The sequence below is a fragment of the Macaca mulatta genome, chromosome 4 (genome assembly GCF_049350105.2).
Source record: "Macaca mulatta isolate MMU2019108-1 chromosome 4, T2T-MMU8v2.0, whole genome shotgun sequence".
Classification (NCBI taxonomy): Eukaryota; Metazoa; Chordata; class Mammalia; order Primates; family Cercopithecidae; genus Macaca; species Macaca mulatta.
The window spans coordinates 147,800,866-147,817,106 of NC_133409.1; the positions used below are offsets into that span (position 1 = coordinate 147,800,866).

The following is a 16,241-nucleotide window of genomic DNA, read 5'->3' on the forward strand; positions in this document are numbered from 1 at the left end:
CACCACTGCACTCCAACCTGGGCGACAGAGCGAGACTTTGTCTCAAAAAAAAAAAGGATAAAGGGGCCGGGCTTGGTGGCTCATGCCTGCAATCCTAGCACTTTGGGAGGCTGAGGCGGGAGGATTACTTGGGCCCAGGAGTTCAAGACCAGCCTGGGCAACATGGGGAGACCCTGTCTCTACAAAAAAAAAAAAAAAAAAAATAGCCAGGCTTGGTGGCACAGAGCTGTAGTCCCAGCTACTGGGGAGGCTGAATTGTGAAGATCACTGAAGCCCAGGAGGTTGAGGCTGTGGTAAGCTAAGATCATGCCACTGCTCTCCAGCCTGGGCAACAGAGTGAGACCCTGTCTCAAAAAGCAAATCAAAAAAAGGATGAAGGGGAGGAATGGAGCCTTTACCCTTCAGTATGCACCATGTTTCAGAATAACAAAATAGGTGAAGAGGAATAGTTCTTCGTAGAAGTCTAGCTCATAAATACAAACAAAATGATCAAATTAGAAAAAAAGTAACCATCTGGAGAGGAGAAAGTGTGATGGAAATCGGACTTGAGCTTGCAGGAAAGATGAGATGGCCAGAGCCCTCAGGGGTCCTCATCTTTCTGTGCCCCTGGTCCCCCAGCTGTTGCAGGGAGTGCCTGTTCCCTGCAGACCACAATACCCCAGCAGGCCACACCCACAGTGAGACGGACATGATTCTCTTTCTTTCTTTCTTTCTCTTTCTTTCTTTCTTTCTCTTTCTTTCTTTCTTTCTTTCTTTCTTTCTTTCTTTCTTTCTTTCTTTCTTTCTCTCTCTCTCTCTCTCTCTCTCTCTCTCTTTCTTTCTTTCTCTTCTTTCTTTTCTCTTCTCTTCTCTTTTCTTTTCTTAATAGAGACAGCATCTCCCTATGTTGCCCAGGTTGGTCTTGAACTCCTGGGCTCAAGCAATCCTCCTGCTTTGGCCTCCCAAAGTGCTGGAATTACAGGCATGAGCCACCACGCCCGGCCTGGACATGCTCATTTGCCTATGTTTCACATACTATTTCATGTCCAAAATTCACACAAATATTCCTGAAGTTCTGCCAAGAGAGGCACAGTCCCTCAGTGCAGCCCCTGGAGGAAGCCCACAGGGCTGACGTTTGGAACAGAGTGCTGGCCTCCTCTGCCACAGCCCAAATGAGCAACGGTCAGAGAGGCCTGAGGGCCAGGGAACGAGGGGGTCCTCGGGAGAGAAGGGAAATCCCAAGCTGACACAGGCCTGGAGTGCCCATCCCCGAGCTACTGCCTCATAGACGCCCATTACCAAGGCAGTCCTGGGGGGGTGCCCTCTCCACCCTTACATTCCTCAGGTGGCAATTTTGTGATTTGGTTGCTCCCTGTCCAAATTGTCTTGGCCCTGTTTGGCAGGAAAGAAGGAAGTCCCCTGTGATTTGCCACCCGCCCCCGGCCCTGTCCAGGGGCCCCCAAGCTGAGCCAAGCCAGCTTTGCAGCTTACCAGGACAGCTGGTGCAAGGGGGAGGGGCTGTCAACACCCAGGCCATGCTGGGGCTGGCAGAAAGGTCCACCCAGCTGTCAGGGCCAATGACAAGGGGCTGGCAAGGGGGCAGAGGCAGGGATCCTGGGCCCTGTAGGGTAGGGGAGGCCTCCTATTAGAGGTGCCCCGTCTGGGGCAGGGCCAAGTGGGGCAGGTGAGATGGCGGCCAGTCATCCAACACCTGGGGAGCAGGCAGCAGTGGCAGCCCAGTGTCCGATGAAGCTGATGATAGAGGTGACACCAGATATCCTGCTGGTGGTGGCGGGGGAGCGTGGGGAGGGCTGGGGAAGGGGCTGCAGGAAGCGGGAGAGCCAAATTTAGCCCCATGCTTTCGAATCCCAGCTCTATCACACGCTCACCAAGAGACCTCGGCAGGGAGCTGCAAGTCCCTCCGCAGCCTCAGCTTACCCATCTGAAGATGGAGTGCTATGAAGGCAAAGGGGAGCCTGGCACAGTGCTAGCACATAGTTCATGCTCAATAGACATCGTGTTGTCATTATGGAAGCTGGGACTGCTGAGGGCTCAGTAGGGGTAACCACGGTGGTGGCGGCTAAATACTGGGCAGATCCACTGACTGGCAACTCCAGGGACAAGGACACAGTGTATGTCACTCACTGCTGAATGGCCCGACGCCTAGTTCAGCACACAGCACACCACACGCAATACATATTCATTTAACATTCAAAAGGATGAATGCGTGAGAGTAAAACTACAAACCAGCAGCCACTAAGACGGCTTGTCAGCTAATCAGAGGATCCAGAGTAAGAATCTGAGCTTAAATCTAACCGCTTCCTGGCTGTGCAACCTCAAGCAAGTCATTTCAGCCCTGAGAACCTCAGCTTCCTCGTCTAGGAAATGGGAATAATGATCATTAATAAATACCATCCCCACAGGCTTGTGGCAAGGCTCAAAGCAGAAATGGATATGGAAATAGAGGGGGTACTGCCAGTGTCATTCTATCAGGTGGGGTACCCATCTCTCAGCAGCTGTAGGTGCTGGCTGCCAACAGCTCACAGCTGCCCCCTTCCCCTGAGAGCTGCCCTCAGCTTATAGAAGCTGCCTCATCTGGGGATGCAGGGGGAGGCTAGGCCCTTCCCTGGGAGCAGCTTGCAGACAACGACCACCCGCTAAGGGGTGACCAAGGTCTGGCCCCTTGTCTGGAGTAAGGTAACCCTGTGAGACTGGCTGTTTATAATCTAGAGCTCTCCGTGGGATCCTAGCTGTAAGCACATCTTTTCCTGCTCTAATATGAGCATGCCTGCAATAAATCATTTGCCCGGGAATTCTTGTCTCAGCTCTGCTTCCAGAAGACCAGACCTGAGACAGGAAGTATTTTGTAAACAATGACACACTAGGCACAAATATGTGTTTTTAAATTTTTTTTTTTTTTTTTTTTAATTTTAGGAAACATTGAAAGTAGAGGAGTTAGCCATGTGAGAGGAGGAGGCGATCAGCTCTGTGGGCAGGGTTGAGGGGCAGGGGAAGGCCAGTCATGCTGTTCTGCCCCCACCCAAACCCTGCCTTCATGGAACGCTTGGGCAGGTAAGGGAGACAGACAAGAAACCAACAAGAGCATAATGTCAGGGATAAGTGCTATGAAGACAATAAAGTAGGATCAGAGGATGGGGGACAACGAGGACTATTTTTTATGAGACGGTCTGGGAGGCCTCTCTGAGGGGGTGATGTGGGTGGAGATGCGAACATCATGAGCCATGCAGGCCTTTGGGGAAGAGAATTCCAGGCATAGGGAATAGGAGTGCAAAGGTCCTGGGGTAGGGTGTTTGAGGGGCCCAAGAAATGACCTGGGGATCAGTGAGGCTAGGATGTACAAGAGGAGGTCTGAGGTACTGGGCAGCCGGATCACATAGGGCCTTGTAGGCAATTATAGGGCTTTTTTTTTTTTTTTTTTTCCTGAGACAGAGTCTTGCTCTGTCACCCAGGCCGGAGTGCACTGGTACGATCTTAGCTCACTGCACCCTCCACCTCCCAGGTTTGAGGGATTCTCCTGCCTCAGGCTCCCGCATAGCTGGGACTACAGCTGTGTGCCACCATGCCTGGCTAATTTTTGTAATTTTAGTACAGATGAGGGTTCACCATGTTGGCCAGGCTGGTCTCGAACTCCTGACCTCAGGTGATCCACCCACCTCGGCCTCCCAAAGTGCTGGGATTACAGGCATGAGCCACTGTGTCTGGCCTGTTATAGGACTTTGGGCTTTATTCGGAATGGCAGGGGAGTCATTGAAGAGCTTTAGCAGAGGAAGGATGTGATCTGATTTAAGTTTTAAAGGACCTTTGGCTGGTGAGGCAAGGACAGGGCAGGAAGACCAGGTAAAGACTGCTGCAAACATCTAGGAGAGGATAGTGGAGGCTGAGAAGGGAAGGCAGCAATGGAGGTGACAAGAAGTAGGTGGATTCTGGGTGTTTTGAATGTAGAATTGAAGGACTTACTGATGACAAGATGAGGTGTCAGAGACAGACAAATGCAACTCCCAATTTACAGAGAGGACAGAAGAACATACTAAACAACACCAAAGGGATGCAATCAACAAAATCCAGTCTGCAGGAAACACAGCAGGACAAACCACCTGCTTTCTCCCATAGATAAACTGCAAAAGAATAAGAAAAGATGGAGAGGAGAACTATGGATTGAAAGAAACTAAGACATATCAATCGATCACAATGTGTGAACCTTACCTGGAACTTGATTTAAACAAACTATTTGAAAAACAAGAAGACATACCTCAGACAACAGGGAATGTGAATACTAAGTGAATATTTGACTATATAAAGGAATTAATACTTATTGAGCATAATAATGGTATTGTGATGATGTTAGAAAAGTCCTTATCTTTTACAGAAATATCTTGATTGAGATGAGACTGGGCATGTGTTGGTATCTGTTGATGCTAAGCCATGAGTCTATGACTGTTATATAACATTTTCTCTACTTCTGTAAATGCTTATGATGTTTCGCAATAAAAAGTTTGCAAATAAAAGAAGAGGAAACAGAATCCAAGGGAGGGGGTTGAGTGGCCCTAGGCCCCTCAGTGAGTCACTGTCAGGGCCAGGACCTCAGCCTAGACCCCCAACCCCCAGCCCTCCAGCCCTGCCTCGGCTGCCCCTCTTGTCCTCAGTGGCTTGTCAAGGCTAGGCTCCGGGAACCCAGGGATGAAATGTGTGACCTCAGGGAAGGCCCAGATTGGGCAGAGTGGGGCTGAGGTATGCAGGGTCTTTGCCAGGCCCTGCAAGGAGAAGCAGGCCCTGGGCCACCTGTCCCAAAAGGTCCAATGAGGTGGACCATTTAAAATGCCCTGCAGCAGCAATCCAGGCTGGCTGTCCCACCAGCCTCACCGCCCATGTCCGCTCTCGTGTTCCTGTGCTGATTTCCTCCCCAGCCCCTGAGCCCACCACTCACATTCCACCTTTGCATCTTGTTCCCTGCTGTCGCTCTGCCTGGAATGTACCCCGCACTCCCCCCATCTCTGGATCTGACCATCCTTTCCTTCCAGGTCTGCCTTCTGCAGAAGACAACCCTCCTTCAGTCTTCCAGAACACACCTGGCTCCAGTCTCTGAGACAGGAGATTATCCCCACTCCTTGACGACAGGTGCTGAGACACGGAGTCTCACAAGCACAGCTTCTGGAGTCAGACTGCATGGCTGTGAATCTGGCTCAGCCACTAACTCACTGTGTGACCTCAGGCAAGTCACTTAACCTCAGTTGCCCCATCTGTAAAATGGGGATAACCGCATGAGGTTACTAAGAGGACTAAATGAGTTAATAAATACGGATAAACAAAAGAGTGCCTGGCACATGTCAGGGATCCCTGGCCCCTCCTTTGTGTCCCTACAGGACTCCCCAGTGGTACGCAACCACCACTTTGCCAGATACCCCACTTCCACCATACTCCTTCTGCAACCCTCCTGATACCCAGATGTTACCTCACCTTACCCCCGTTCCCATCCCGCCAGGTGTCAGGCACCACAGGTCTGGGAGGAGGGAGAGGGGAAACAAGCTCAGGAGGGGACCAGTTAAGAACCAGTCACAAATAAAAACTCTCCAAACATACGTGGCAGTATGTGACTCAAATGCCATCAGATTAAGGGGAATGCAGTTTACGTGCTCATTTTTTTAGCTTTCTAAGAAAAAAATTCCCAGTATCATCAAGTGCAGTTTTAATTTGTTTCCTCATGAGTAATGATATTTGTTTATAAAATGCAGACAGCACAGAATGGCTGAAAGAAAGTGGATGCATTCTCCCTCCATCCCGGCGATAGGCTTCCCCCGCAGGTAAGCTCTAATCACAATCAGGTATGCAGCCTTCTACGCATTGTTATGTAAATATGAACAGAGAGGAACACATGTACATGTACTTTAAACATTGAATCATACTACACACACTGTTCAAAAAGCCACTTGCTTTAACTTATCAGTACGTCGTGACCATCTTTCCACACTGGTAATAAGCTCCGCCCTGTCTTGTCTCAGTGTCCCCAAGCACCTGAAGTGGTGCCTGGCAGGGAGCAGACATCCAGAGAGATCCGTTGACTAAATCCCAGAACGAACAACTGCCTGAAATCACAGCACACAAAGAGGTCTTGACTTTGTCACTGGTCCCCCTGACAGACATCTAGTTTCGCTACACTGACTGTCTCTGCTCAGCTAATCTTTGCACCCTGCTCAGAGTGTACCTGTGGGATAAGTCCCAAAAAGTGGAATTGCCAAGTCAAAACTGTGACCACTGTTGCCAAAAACACAGTGCTAACGTATGCTCCCTGACTGACGTGAGAGTTCCAGTTTCCCACGCCCTCTGCCAGATGAGAGCTTTCTTAGATGAGGACTTTTATTTCTTAAATGGATTAACCCTATTTAGCGATTCCACCCTTGATCACCACATCTCCCTTTGTCCCACCTGCATAAATGAGAAAAGTACTGTTTTATTATTTCTCAGCATCAGTAAGGAGCCAAAATCCACAAATAAGGGGCTACTCTCTAGCCAGTATAGAAAGTTAACAGATGGGAAATTTGGAACATCTCACCTGTTTCTAAAAGTGGATGTGTTAATGTTTTAAAACTGTCAACTTCAAACAAGTATCTATTGATTCTTCCCCCACACTCAAGAAGAGAAAATTCTCACCCTCTCTCTCCACTCCTCCCTATCCCAGCCTACACTGGCCACATTTAGTCAATAAAAATTCAGGGCCAGGGACGGTGGCTCATGCCTATAATCCCAGCACTTTTGGAGGCTGAGGCGGGCAGATCACTTGAGGTCAGGAGTTTGAGACCAGCCTGGCCAATATGGCGAAACCCCATCTCTACTGAAAATACAAAAATTAGCTGGGTGTGGGCATGGTGGCAGCCACCTGTAATCCTAGTTACTCAGGAGGCTGAGGCAGGAGAATAGCTTGAACCTGGGAGGCGGAAGTTTCAGTGAGTTGAGATCGTGGCATTGCACTCCAGCCTGGGCAACAAGAGCAAAACTGCGTCTCAAAAATAAATAAATAAAATAACGGCCGGGCGCGGTGGCTCAAGCCTGTAATCCCAGCACTTTGGGAGGCCGAGATGGGCGGATCGCAAGGTCAGGAGATCGAGACCATCCTGGCTAACCTGGTGAAAACCCGTCTCTACTAAAAAAAAATACAAAACACTAGCCGGGCGAGGTGGCGGGCGCCTGTAGTCCCAGCTACTTGGGAGGCTGAGGCAGGAGAATGGCGTGAACCTGGGAGGCGGAGCTTGCAGTGAGCTGAGATCCGGCCACTGCACTCCAGCCTGGGCGACAGAGCAAGACTCCGTCTCAAAAAAAAAAATAAAATAAAAATAAAATAAAATAAAATAAAATAAAATAAAAAATTCAGGACACCTAGTTAAATCTGAATTTCAGATAAATGACGAATATAGTTTTTTTTTTATTATTAAAAATATGTCCTGTGGAATGTTTGGGACATACTTAGACTAAAAAATAACAAAAACACATCTGTCGTTTTTCTGAAATTTAAAATTCCCTGAGTATCCTGCATTTTATATAGAAAGACTACCCTGGCCCCTACCCAGCATTTTAATATCAAGTGATTTTTAGCCTGGACAATGTAGTAAGACCCCAGCTCTACAATAAAATTGAAAAATTAGCCGGGCATGGTAGCACATCACCTGTAGTTTCAGCTACTCAGGAGGCTAAGGTGGGAGGATCCCTTGGGCCCAGGAGGTCAAGGCTACAGTGAGCTATGATGGTGTCACTCACTCCAGCCTGGGTGACAGAGCAAGACTCTGCCTCTAAAAATAAAATAATAATAACAATATGGAGTGATTTTAAAATAATAGCCAAGGTAGGCCGGGCACAGTGGCTCACGCCTGTAATCCCAGCATTTTGGGAGGCTGAGGCAGGTGGATCACAATGTCAGGAGTTCGAGATCAGCCTGGCCAAGATGGTGAAACCCTGTCTCTACTAAAAATACAAAAATTAGCCGGGTGTGCTGGTGGGCACTTGTAATTCCAGCTACTCAGGAGGCTGAGGCAGAAAATTGCTTGAACCCAGGAGACGGAGGTTGCAGTGAGCCAAGATGGCGCCACTGCACTCCAACCTGGGCAACACAGTGAGACTCCATCTCAAAATTAATAATAATAATAATAATAATAGCCAAGGCCTCCTCTGCCCTCCCAGTTTTCAGGTATCCTGCAGCCCTTCACACCCAAGGTTGAGGTCTTCAGAGGCAGCACCCAGGGGAGGGTGGAGGGGAGCCCCCACCCCAGTCCCCAGCCCAGCCCTCCCCTCCAGGCCACCCTGCCCCTGGCTGGAAACCAGCCACAAAGTGTCCACAGCAGGTGGGTCTGAAGTGGCTAATGGGTTTTCTTCATTTGGCTTTCCAGTACATTCTAAATTGCTCCCCACAGACACGCTCCCTTTCTGGAAATGGCACCAGCAACTTCCCTGGCATTAGAGGTCCTGTCTCCCCAGAGCCAGCTGAGGCCAGGCTCCAGCTGATCTTGTCCCTTCAGCCCACCTCTGGGTTCCTCCCAACCCATCTTTCCTGGTGGTGAACACTATCTGTTGCCCCATGGGGTGGGTGCTGTCAGCAGGCGACCTCAGTGGGCAGATGCTTCAGGGACTGCTGCTGCCACAGAGTCACCTGCCAGAAGGCATGCCCAAACCCAATGCCTGATGGGCACAGGATGCTGGGGTCTAGGGCCTGACTCTCCCAAGAAAATGGGCATGACCTGAAAGGCTACTCTAGCCCCAGGGCACCCTGTTGCCTGTTGGGACTGCATCAGAGTCCACTTCCGCTTCATCCAGTCCCACTTCCTTCCCTGCTTTCCACAGTGAAGCTCTAGGACTCCTCCCCTACCTGCCTGCCAATCCTCATGGCTACTTCCTGGGACCCTAACCTGCCCCCAGGTCCGCAGCCCAGCCCTCCCCTCCAGTCCACCCTGCCCCTGGCTGGAAACCAGCTATGAAGTGCCCATGGTGGGTGGGTCTGATGTGGCTAATGGGTTTCCTTCATTCAGCTTTCCAGTATATTCTAAATTGCCCACAGCAAACCCATATTATTTTGGTAATAAGAAAAAATAATAAAAGCTACTTTTCTTTAAGAAAAATGTAAAACCAAACCAAGCAGCGTCCTTCTTATCTGGTATACCCACTCCTCCCCCAACTCCTCCACCTGGTTCCCCAGGGAGGGCCCCCCAAATCAGTGAATGCCCACACCCCTAATGTCCTCTCCTGTCCCTTCTGTCCTTCCAGACCTGTAGCCAGTTTCACTTCTCCAGGGAAGGCTTTCTACCACCAACTCATTCTTGCTGTGGGGATACCTGCAAACTTCCGAATGGGTTCCTCATCTCCTAATGGGAGAAGAGTGCAAAATATGTCCTGATATTGGTGAGGAGAGAAAGTAGATGATAGGACCAACAGTCACTCACTCAGTCCACAAGCCAGAGCTGGGTTTACTCTGTGCCAGGCCATGGGGCCACCGGAAACAGCACACAGACTCTGCCCCCACAGACCCCACAGCCCAGCAGGGAGAGGCCATCTACGTGATGGGAGAAGCCCGAGAGGACACTACGTGATGGGAGGGTTCCTAGGGGAGGCAGCCAGGCTGTGGGGAGGGGATTCATGGGTGGGGCTCCCAGCCCACTGGGGAAGCCTCTGGAGGGAAAAGGAGCCTCAGTGGGCTCCCGAGGGTGAGAGATTTGGGTGGGAAGGAAGAGGGAGAGGAGGAGACAGGAACAGCCTGTGCAACGGCCTGCAGGTGACAGAAGCCCCACTTGCCTGAGGAACTGAAAGCAGCTCAGGGCAGCCGGGGGCAGAGGGAGGGCGAGAAGGGAGAAACGGCCTGGCTGTGGGAACGGTGGCAGAGCCATGCTAGGGAGACTGCATGGCTGTCAAATAGTAACGCGGGCCATTGTGGAATGAATGAATGATTGAGTGACTGAATGTGAACTCTGGGAAATAGCTGGCACCCTAAAGGAGAGGATTGAGTCCCCTCTTGGGCTTTCCCTCTATTCCCCAGGACCAAAGAGCCACCCAAACCAGACAGTTCTCTTTAGGCCCTTCCTAAGCCTAGAAATGTTGACGTCCTTCACAGACACAGGCCTGTGGCTAGGCCAGAACCCTTGGTGGCAGCCTCTTCCTCTGAAGTGGGTTTGCTCCTCCACACACTAGGGTCATGAGACCCCTGAGAGCTTGCTATGAAGACCCCAGAGGCTGAGGACGGCCTGGCTTGGGCCTTCCCAGCTTCCCTGATGTTGACCTGGATTTTCCCAAGGACTGGGACAGAGGCAGAGACCCTGGTCTAAGGTTGGCACCCCAGGAAGAAAGTGCCAACCCAGCAGCCTGAGGAGAGCCAGACCTTCACATCAGGCCTTCCCCCAAGCCAGGACCAGGCCTGGACACTCAAACCAGGGGCCCATAAGACTCTCTGGAGCCAGCAGGTTGCAAGACTATCTCCAAAAGCCATAGATGCCCATCAACTCCAGGCTTAGGAAGGGCCTAGCCAGGCATGGTGGCTCAGGCCTGTAATCCTAGCACTTTGGGAGGCTGAGGTGGGCAGATCACCTGAGTTCCGGAGTTCAAGACCAGCCTGACCAACATGAATAAACCCCGTCTCTACCAAAAATACAAAATTAGCCGGGTGTGGTGGTGCATGCCTGCAATTCCAGCTACTTGGGAGGCTGAGGCAGGATAATCGCTTGAACCTGGGAGGCAGAGGTTGTGGTGAGCTGAGATCGCGCCATTGCACTCCAGCCTGAGCAACAAGAGCGAAATTCTCTCTCTCAAAAAAAAAAAGGAAGGGCCTAAAGAGAACCGCCTGGTTTGAGTGGCTCTTTGGTCCTGAGGAATAGAGAGAAAGCCCAAGAAGGGGCTCGACCCCCTCCCTCAGGTTGCCAGCTATTTCCCAGAGTTCACATTCACTCATTCAATAAGTCATTCATTCCACAAATTATTTACTTGGTGCCAAACCCTGCTTTGGTGCAGGGGCAATGACAGGGATGAATCAGACAGATTCCCAGCCTGAAGGTACTTCCAGTCTAGAAGGAGATGAACAAAACAAATAACCCAGCCACAAGGCAGTCCAAGAACATAGGGCAGGGGGCAAGGATCTCACCTGCGGTATCAGGGAAGCTGCTGGAGGCGGTGGCTTGAGAGTGGTGATTTGGACATGTGATAGAAAGGCCAGGATGGAGGATGGAAGCTAAATCGCTGACAGACAGTCGTGTTTGCACCCCAGCTGTGCCAGGGGCTGGGGCAATGTGGGTTATTTATGGTTGTGCCTAGAAATAAGCGGCCATATGTGTCACTGCCTATGTGGTGCAGAGCTGGGCTGTTGTGGGTAGGGGCAGCTGGGGCTTGAAGCTGGGTCTGGCCAAGCTCCCGGGTTTGCCACCATGTCCCCTACACCCTGATGACCCTTTAACCTTTTCACAGCCTCTTGTAAGGTGAAAATAAGGGACAGAGACAGCTCCAACAGGCAGCAAGTGACCTGGGGCTTGCAGGGAGGGCAGTGCCCAGCAGCCCATGGCTTCTGTATCTGCGGGCCTTTTAGCATCATCACCTCCTTCTTGCCTCCTCCTCCCTCCCCGCTCCCATCCCAGCTGTGGGGGAAGGGGTAGGGGACAGAAGGAAATACCTTTAACCATAAGCCAGACAGGCATCATCTGCTGTGTTTCTCCCCAGCCCACTCTGATCCATAAATAGCCTACGCACCAAGCTGACACCAGCCCACCCACCCCTTCTGGTAGCAGTCCAGAGACCCGGACCGCCCGGGCCCAGGCCCCAGCTTCCCAAGGAACCTATTTCGGGCGCTTTTCCTGGGGTAAGGGCCTCCGTTGCCGGCTCGCTCCCCCAAGGGACCCAGCGCAGGGGCATCCTGACACTGCCTGGGTGATGCCCGAGAACTCTGTCCCCTGAAAGCATCCCCGGACGCGCACCCACTTCTCTCCAGGCAACTGCCCAACCCTTCCCGGGCTCTGGCCCAGGGAGATGTCAGTCCCGGCGCCCACTTCCAACACGCACTCCCTAACTGGACACCCACACACACAACCCCCCCGCCCTCTATTCAAGGGCCAGACCCCCTACCTGGGGGCAGGACAGCCAGGCACCATCGGCGGCGCCTCCGGGCTACGCGGGACGTCTGGGGCTCGGCCTCAAGCCCGGTCGACTTCCCGGGGGAGGAGGGGGCTGGCGCTGCCGCCGCCACCGCGTCTCTCTGGGATGTCGCCGGGGCTGCGGGAAGGAGGAAGGTCAGAGCCGAGGCGGAGAGGGGGGAAGGATGAGGAGGAGGCGTGCACAGAGCAGCGCAGATTAGAGAGGCATTTTTAGCGAGCCAATGGCAGCGCGGCAGGGCGGCGCGGTGGCTGCGCAGGTGGACGCGCGGCTGCTGCCTGGGAGGCAGCAACCAGTTTGGCAGGCGCCGGGGGTGGCGGGTGGCGGGTGGCGAGTGGGGTCCGGCTCCTCGCCGCTTCAGCGGACCCCTGCCCCAGCAGTCTTGCTTGGTTCCCTCCTCCGGGGGCTGCCCGCGGCCCCGCGCGTGCTGGGATTCCTCCCGCGCGCCCTCCTCCCTAGCCCTCCCAACTGGCGCGCTCGGAACCCGGGGTGTTGCTCCCCGCCTCTTTCCCCATCTCCCCACCGCCCTGGCCTTTCCTCCTCTCCCGAGCCTCGGCGTCCCTTGGTGCGTGCGGGTGCCTGTGTGGTGGCTGCGCCACTGCCCACCGATGCCCACCCCCTCCCGCAGCTTCTGCCCTGTGACCCCATGGGGCAGGGTCGCTAACCCTTATGTCCTAGTTCCAGCAGGACCGTCTGCCGCCAAGCAAACTCCAGGCCATGTCCTTGGGGCTCTCTAGGGAGCTTGGGGCCTAACAGGGGACCCTCAACGGCCTTCACTCTTCCGAACTTGAGCCCTGAATGCTGCCTGGAGCCTGGACGCTGCAGGGGGGAGCGGGGCACGTACCTATTGAAGGCCTGTTCTGTATCAGGCACTGATGAGGAGCTGGACTGCAGCAGAGGACAGAACAGACCAAAACTCTGCCGTCTCATAGTTCACACATGTGAGGGAAGATGGATATTCAGTATCAGCAGCTAAGAGTGATTTTTTGTTTTGTTTTGTTTTTGAGACGGAGTTTCGCTCTTGTTGCCCAGGCTGGAGTGCAATGGCGCGATCTCGGCTCACCGAAACCTCCGCCTCCCGGGTTCAAGCGATTCTCCTGCCTCAGCCTCCCGAGTAGCTGGAATTACAGGCGTGCGCCACCACGCCCGGCTAATTTTGTATTTTTAGTAGAGATGAGGTTTGTCCATATTGGTCAGGCCAGTCTCGAACTCTCAACCTCAGGTGATCCGCCCACCTCGGCCTCCCAAAGTGCTGGGATTACAGGCGTGAGCCACTGCGCCCCGCCCAGAGTGTATTTTAAAGTGGTATGCACAGAGTAGAAAAATAAAGCCGGAGGAAGGGAAAGGAAGTGAGATTGCTCAGGACCAGAATGGGTCCCTGCCCTTTACATGTGTAGGGATTGGGGGCTGGGGGTGGTGGCTGAATTTGAATGTGAGCCCCTCAGGTAGGCGTGCAGACTCTAGTTTGCCACAGACCTAACTACTCCCTATTGTTTGAGCCTGGAATAGTCACATGTTTGTATTTCCTGACTTCCCTCTCCACGCACTTCACCAGAGGCACTGAAATTCATGCCCCAGTGACCCAGGGGAATGCCTGAATGCAGTATTTATTCGTGCAATAAGAATTCTCTGAGCACTGGGCCGGGCGCGGTGGCTCAAGCCTGTAATCCCAGCACTTTGGGAGGCCGAGACGGGTGGATCACAAGGTCAGGAGATCGAGACCATCCTGGCTAACCCGGTGAAACCCCGTCTCTACTAAAAAATACAAAAAACTAGCCGGGCGAGGTGGCGGGCGCCTGTAGTCCCAGCTACTCGGGAGGCTGAGGCAGGAGAATGGCGTGAACCCGGAAGGCGGAGCTTGCAGTGAGCTGAGATCCGGCCACTGCACTCCAGCCTGGGTGACAGAGGGAGACTCCGTCTCAAAAAAAAAAAAAAAAAAAAAAAAAAAAAAGAATTCTCTGAGCACTGATTGCATGTTAGGTGTTGAAGTCTGGGGGAACTCAACACCTAGCTGGGGAAGCCAGATGGTAGTATGTACCTCAAGGCTGACTAGGACGGCCAAGTGAGTGGACAATGTTCTGGAGAAGGTCAGTATAAGATTCTGGTTTAGGGCCATCCAGGAAGGCTTCCTGGAGGAGGCAGCATTCCAACAGGGTGCCAAAGGTTAACTGGGATTCTGATGAGCCAGACAGGGCAGGAGGCAGGGATGAATTGCTGGGAAAGGCCAGCAAGGCCAGGGGACATTTGGCAAGTGGCTAGGGCTGGGTCGTGGAGCACTGCTGGACACCCTCTATGCAAGAGGTATGCTGTTTGTCTTGGGTTGGTGAAGCCCCACCCTGCACTCCCACTCCAGCAGTTCCTGGTCCTAGCTGCCCTTACCCCAACCTAGAATTTCCCAGTAGCCCCAGAAGGAGGTGTAATGAGCATGTGGGTAGCCGTGGGGAGGAACATCAACTTCACTTAGTTGCTTGCTTGCTGGGTGAACATGGACAGGTAACTCAACCCCTTGAGATTCAGCCTTTTCATCTTAATAGCCATGCGGCAAGTTGCTTACTTGATCTGTTCCTTGGTTCCCCGGCTTGGAAAATGGGCATGGCAACAGCACCTACCTCACAAGACAATTAGGTGAACTGCTTAGCACATACATACTCAGTTAATTTTGTTGTATTTATGATGATGATGATGATGATGATGATGATGATTACACTTGCCTCATAGGGTTATTGCAATTAGACAAAGAACGTAAGTTACCTAGCATAGTGCCTGGGACTTAGTAGGTGTGCCAAAATAATGATATTATTATTATCACCAACTACATGCACCCCAAAATTTCTCCCTTTCTGGTCTACCACAGTGGTATGAAACACTCCTCTTTAGACAAAGCTTTATTTTCATTTTTATTTTTTTCAGACAGGGTGTTACTCTTTCGACCAGGCTGGAATAAAGTGGTGCAATCACAGTTCACTGCAGCATCGACCTCCTAGGCTCAAGCAATCCTCTTCCACCTCAGTTTCCCGGGTAGCTGGGACTACAGGCGCATGCCACCACACCTAGCTAATTTTTAAAAATTATTTGTAGAGACAGGGTCTCGCTATGTTGCCCAGGCTGGTCTCAAACTCCTGGGCTCAAATGAGCTGCCCACTTCAGCCTCCCAAAGTGCTGGGATTACAGGCATTAGCCACCGTGCTTGGCCTACCAGGACTTTTTTTAATGTAAAGAAGCTAATTCCCCAAGAGGCTCTTAAAGGACAATCTAGGATGGATAGACTAACAATTGGCCCCTCCCCTACTAATACATTAGCCTGGCTCAATGTGTCGTCAGGAGCTTTGATGTAGATGGAATGGAGCCCAGGCCTGGAAGGTTTTGAAAAGGCAGTGAAGTCCAGAGCACAGGACACTGACTGAGAGAGGACACTGACTGAGAGAGGACACGCGATGTTCCTCGGCCGCAGGCAGTCGGTGGAGGATGGCGAGAGCAGGAAGAGGACATTCACAGGGAAGGGGGTGTAATGCAGAGGGCACAGGGAGGACTCTGCCTTCGCAGGGGTGGAGCCACTTGGGGACAGTGTGGAAGGGCAATGGCTGGGCAGACCTGATTGGGCAGAGGTAGGGAGAGGGAGGAGGTGGGTGGGGAAAGGGGTGAGAGAGAAGACTGAGCTGGGCTTACTCCTTTAGGAGTTGAGGCTTCCCTAAAGCTGAATTCAGGCCTTAGCAGCCTCAAGCCCTGAAAAAATGAGAGTGGAATACACACACATGCACACACACACACCCCTGTCCTGTGTAATCTAAAATAAACTGTTATTTTAGGAATTGACACAACTTCCATGCCTCCTAAAATTAAACTAGCTTTCTTCTAGATTTTCTGTCTGCAAAACTTATGTTCATCAAAGATGAACTTTCTCTCTCTCCATCTCTCTCTCCTCTCACCTCTTTCTCTTATTGTTTTGTGCCCCTGCTCAGAGAATAAGACTTTCTCCCTTTTGCACAGCACTTTTCACTTTTCAAAGTGCTTTTCACATCTTTCTTCTCCTGAATGCACTTTTTTTCTTTTTTCCGAGACAAAGTCTTGCTCTGTTGCCCAGGCTGGAGTGCAGCAGCACAATCTCGGCTAACGGCAACCTCCGAACAGCAACCTCCGCC

At 52.0% G+C, this 16,241-nt stretch overlaps 1 protein-coding gene across 2 annotated transcripts in view; it reads right to left on the reverse strand.

Moving 5' to 3' along the window:
• Nucleotides 1-12,239, reverse strand: part of PACSIN1 (protein kinase C and casein kinase substrate in neurons 1) — a 69,714-nt gene extending 57,475 nt beyond the window's left edge. For both annotated transcript variants that reach the window (XM_001116508.5, XM_028847659.2), the window contains exon 1: nucleotides 12,076-12,239. The gene's annotated coding sequence lies outside the window, so the exon portion shown is untranslated. The remainder of the gene's footprint in view (nucleotides 1-12,075) is intronic.
• Between the last annotated feature and the right edge of the window lie 4,002 nt (nucleotides 12,240-16,241).